This window comes from Triticum dicoccoides, chromosome 5B, assembly GCF_002162155.2.
Source record: "Triticum dicoccoides isolate Atlit2015 ecotype Zavitan chromosome 5B, WEW_v2.0, whole genome shotgun sequence".
Classification (NCBI taxonomy): domain Eukaryota; kingdom Viridiplantae; phylum Streptophyta; class Magnoliopsida; order Poales; family Poaceae; genus Triticum; species Triticum dicoccoides.
Genome location: NC_041389.1, coordinates 48,296,632 through 48,302,022, shown reverse-complemented (window position 1 = coordinate 48,302,022; position 5,391 = coordinate 48,296,632). Strand labels below are relative to the sequence as shown.

Sequence of the window (5,391 nt, the reverse complement as noted above, 5' to 3'; positions counted from 1 at the left end):
ACCTTCTCCTTCCTCTCCCAAGGGAAGGGAAGAAAGGGAACAGAAGGGAGGGAAAGCCGGCAAGGAGTTCGGTCGAGCGCCCATGTCCACGCCGCCATCATCGACCTGATCCGTGTCCTCGACCTCGCCGCCACGCAGACGCCGGACCTCACCGCCGTCGTCACAAGAGTAAGCCCAAATGCTCGCTCGCTCGCTCACTGCCATCTATGCTTCTGCAAGTACTAACAAGGTGCAATCTACAACTGTGTTTCATCTTTGAGCAGATCCAGGGCGGGCTGGGGGGCAACCTCTACTCCGCCGGGATGGCAATGACGCCCGTTAGGGCGATGCTCGCTGGCGGCGCCGTGGCCGGCCAGGAGCTGAAGAAGAGCCACGTCTGGCTGCAGTTTTCCCAGGCTTTCCAGGCAGCTTGATGTGGGATGGAAGGAAGGAGGCCGACGGAGATAGCTGACGCCCGGGTAACCCCATCCTCCCAAGGTCACCCCTTCCTCTTCTCCTCTTGAGCGTCATCTCGTTACGTTTCTTGGCCTGTTCGATCGATCATGCAGTCCTCTCCTCCCATCCATGACTATGTTAGTTTAATTTCGGATTTGCTCGGGTGATGTATGACGCCCATGACTATGTGTTTCATAGTCTGTTTGTGTAATACAGAGATCTGCTCTGCCGCTCATAGTTCTGCCTTACCATCACTTTTAGATTAACTCTGTAAGTGGAAAATGACCACGGGTTATGGATGGGATCTTGTTTGTACCCTCGCCTCCCATCCATGGCAGCCTCTTTCTCCCAACACAATTAGTATTTGTCTATTATTTACAATTCTAGATGGCTTCTCGTGGCATTCTTTGTTGAATAAGGGACTGCCGATCTGTCGACGACTCAACTGAGTTGGGCTTCGGTTTGTGTGTCCCTTTTAGGTGGCTCGATTGGTATTGCTGCAAGTCATCCAGTTTCTGTGTGATGGATGGTGGCGACGTTATCTATGCTGATGTAGAGTTGTTTATAGGGTTGACAATTAGGAACGAAAGATTCATTTAATCTGGTAGTACTAGTAAGTATTGTTATTAAAATACCTGGTAATTCTAGGTTCTGTAAACTGATGCATGTGAGATATTAAGGTATTTGTGACTTGAACTTGCAAAATCTCAACTTATTTGTTATTTCTCGAGAGTGGTTGGCAGATGAATACATATGTGGGAATGTGAGTCTGCTTACAGATAGTTCTCTACCATGTCAGAATAGTGGTTCCGAGGTCTGTTCATTTAGGGATATTTGCTGTTTTGAATAGAAACTCATTTCCACATATGTTTTGTATGTTTATTATGTTCTGATTCTGGTCGATCCGGCCATGAGCTTGAATGGTCTAGTAGCAGAACAACATCAAGTTAATTTGTAGCAGTGAGGTCACGGAATTGTTTTCTATGCCATAGTACAACTATGATTGGAATGAGCCACTTTACAGAATGCACAAGTTTATTACATTCTATCTAGGTTTGTCAGCAATGGATGATTGGCACTGATAATTGTTTACATTTGAAAAATACATGGCATGTTCCTAGTTCTCACCTTTGTTGTCTGAACCTCTTGGTCTAAAGAGCCACATCTCACTTTTTTCTTTCTTTCTCCGCAGCTTGCATTGACCATAGAGGCACACCACAAAATCCAGCCAGGACCTACACCCTTGAATCAGAAGGTGAAGCCATATGCGCAAGTTTGACCGAAGCCATGAACACAATATCTACAGCACATGATCATGTGTTACTATTCTCTAGGAGTGTTGCCATGGCTAGCAATGTGTGACTTTTCTGAGACTTGTTGCACCTTCAAATATGCTCTTGTTTGCTTGAAGGAGTAATTAACTGAATCATTTTCAGTTAATTAAAATTTGGTGTATACTGCTTGCTTGCATCAATAGTGCACTACTCTTTGCTTCACTTGTTTATACTTGGAGCGCGCGCGCACACACACACACACACTTGGGCTAAATCTATTAGCTTGGAATTAACTTGGGCTAATCTTAGCCATCTTTGCTGCTGCAGAGCAGAGTTATCGACACCATGTTTCTTTTTACTCATTTGCATCACCATTCGATACTGCCTTCTGCGACCGTTGTAAAACGTAGTACATAATACTTATCTTAACTGATACTTGTTTATCCTCCCTTGCAATTTGCACATTGTACGTGACAGTCGTTTGTTTCTCTGGTTACATTCTGTATTTGTTTTTCTGTAACTTAAATTAATATAATAATTACTAATCAGACTAGTGTTCTTTATGATAACTTCCTCAATAGTAATTCTCGGAAGTTGCTTTAACTAGCATTAGCTCAGTTATTAGTTGTTTGGGATTACTTATGATTTTACCCTGAGCTTTACGACTTTATTTCCTGCCATCAGTAAACCACTGGAAGCTGATATAACTGTTAGTCTTTTGGTCAATTTTCTGTTATTTATATACCATGAGTAATTCAAAACTAACTGTACATAACACCTATAGCAATTCGAGTAGATCTGAAGTCTGCATAGATTTGAAGTAGATCTGAAGTAGATAAGATCAGGTCATTTTTTTTGAACTATGCATAGATTTGTAACAATGAGCGTAGGTGGTTATAGGTTGCCGTGATGATGAATATAAGTGGTAAGAAGTGCTCATGCATGGCGGTATACCAGATACCATTGTTTTCGCTGTTTTATCAACATGCCTTTGCTGAATCTTCGGTTTATATGTGTAAACTATACATTGTCAGCTACTGAGTACTTTTTAGTTATTGAACAAACTCATACTGGTTAGTGTTGGCCATATGCAAGTAAAGTAGATACCCACAAGACTTAACTATTTCCCAAAGCTATAGTGATACATTCTGTACTATACTGCTAATGCTTATCCGAGTTTGTTGTTTTATGTTCATGGTAACTAAATGTTGACATATTAGCTAATTGTGTACCTAAATATGACCCAGGTACAATGGATACAGCAAGCTCATCCTCCTGAATCTGGACCTATAGACCTCTTATTGTAGTAGTTGGTATGCTCCCTCTAGTTCCTGGAGCATCTGGACCTCTTATTGTAGTAGTTGGTATGCTTGATGCATGTATGTCCATCTCTTAACTGTTTTGCTAGAACCATAAATCCTGATGCATGATGATCATGGTCTGGTTTGTTAGATCTATTCTGCTGGTGCTTAAAATTTGACAAGTTGTTGCTGGTATTTTGTTTTAGGTGCAATGTGTTGTAGTGCAGTTTTTTGCACAACCTGTGCCATGCATATTCATATTGTGTCTCTGTTTCTTATATGAGCTAGCATCTCATTTTAACTAGCTCAACAACAAAAAGCATGCTACTAGCTGAATTTGTGTTATCATTCTAAACAAATGTCCTTTTCTTGAATGGTTTGTTCATAATATATTTGCCCCAGCTTTTCTCACTCTTCTCTGATTCATGTAACAGGATGACAGAGGAAGCCATGTTGATGTTTTGTTTGTTCCTAGCCTTGACTATCGCTGTCGAGCGAGTCCGGCGTGTTGTTCATCTAACTATGGTCCCAGCCCTGACTACCGAAATTTTTGTCCTATTGAAGTTGCTTAGAAATACGAGAGTCGAGTATGTTCTTCATGACAGGAGCTTGTGAAGCAGTACTGTATTACAATTGTAGAGCTTGTTACACTTGTAGAGATTGTAAAGTATTGTATTACACAAGGCCCTTTGTAGTGGCACGGATAGAGCTTGTATTATATGATCTGGTTGCTCTTGTTTAAGTATTATGTGTGTTTTTTGTCTCTGCCAATCTAAATACTGCTTGAAATACGAAGAATATGAGTCTGATAGATGGGACCCACTTACCACAACATGACAAATGAAAACAACCTGACAATTGGGACCCATCTGACTAGTGGACCCTTCTTTTGGAAAAAAAAGAAAAACTAAATTTGTTTAGACAAAAAGGCCACAACCCAACAATAAAAAAGGCTGCAATATAGGGTTTGGCCCATGAACCCAACCAAAAATTGACACACAGAAAAAAAACATAAATGGGCTGCATTAATGGGCTCGGCCCATGTAAAACACCTAATTGGACCGGGCTGAATCTTGTGCCACATCAGCTTGCCACGCTGGATGCCTACATGGCCTGAGGAGGTTGCTAGTGACCAAAACGCCACTGTAGGAATATTTTGGTCGTAAACGTCCATGACCTTCTCACAAAGAAGGTCGCTATAGTCAGTTAACGACCCTCAGCTTTTGACCTTCTGTTTTTGGTCAAAAAAGGTCGCAAATGAAAAACAATGACCTTTCAGTGACCAATAGTCAAGGTCACAAGTTGACATATTTCTTGTAGTGAAATTTGTGTAGTTCCACTTGGATGAAGCAATGTTAGCGGTGTGAGATTTAAGTGTAACTGCAAAAACACAATTCATGGGAAATAAAGCAAGACGGAAGCACTTCATAAAATGGTGGTGTCATTGCTTCAATTTATCGACGACACTAGACCATTACTTATAGTGACATTAGGTGGCATTGCTTAATGCTTCATGTGATTTTACATTAATGGTAGCCACTATTCAAGAAATCTTCCGATCAGCGATTTATCGTCCGATTTATCGCTACTCTTGGGGTGACCGAATAAGATTATGCCTTATCTTCACCGTTTATTGTTTAGGTCGATTTATCACTCTGATAAGCGATTTATCGGGAATCTACCGATAAATCGGGCCTATTCCTAACATTATGTTTGCAAAAAGTATGTTTATTTGTGTTTTGTGGACCTTGTTTCACAATATGTACTATTGTCCTATTTTGTTGGTCATTATAAGAGGATTCAAAGGATAGGAATCAAGGTAACACTTCTGTCCAATATTGTTTTGGTGTTGAATATAGCATATTTTAGTGCTGGAAACCTTGGATTTGCAAAAAATTACCGATTAATAGTCGACCGAGAAAATCGATTAATCGGCTGATTTCCGATTAATCTCTAATTCTAAGATGGCCGAGACGCTAACGATAAGCGATATTCTCAACATTGACGGTAGCGATATGGGTGTAGGGACAGCAGGGGCATAAATTGGTGAGGCAGATGTGGCTGCCGAGAGCGGCAAACACTCAGACAGCATGTCTACATTTGTCCCATTTTTTATCTCCTCGGTGACATTTTCCTATGTGAGCACAGGAAATCTAGACCTGCTCATTCTCATTTGCGTTGTCCCCCAACACCCGTCACTTTCTTTCCTTTTTCAACCAAGAGATAGGTCCACTTCCCCCCACCCTTTGCCATCCACCATGCTTTCTTCGTCTTTTCAACCAAGAGACCGGTTGGGTAGCCAGTATCTACTACTTTCCCCCGTTTCCTCTTAGAACCAAGTCCTAGATTCATGCTACAGCTTTCCCACTTTCTTCCCTGTT

General features: G+C 41.3%; 1 long non-coding RNA gene across 2 annotated transcripts; it reads left to right on the top strand.

Moving 5' to 3' along the window:
• The first annotated feature begins 6 nt into the window (after positions 1-6).
• On the top strand, positions 7-3,703 carry LOC119305137. Of its 2 annotated transcripts, XR_005148561.1 has the most exons (5): positions 7-168; positions 264-477; positions 1,628-1,690; positions 2,957-3,022; positions 3,445-3,703. It is a non-coding gene; the product is annotated as an uncharacterized LOC119305137 (long non-coding RNA). The 2 variants fall into 2 exon arrangements; XR_005148560.1 differs by lacking the exons at positions 2,957-3,022; positions 3,445-3,703 and having other exon boundaries at positions 1,628-2,496.
• Positions 3,704-5,391: the final 1,688 nt, after the last annotated feature.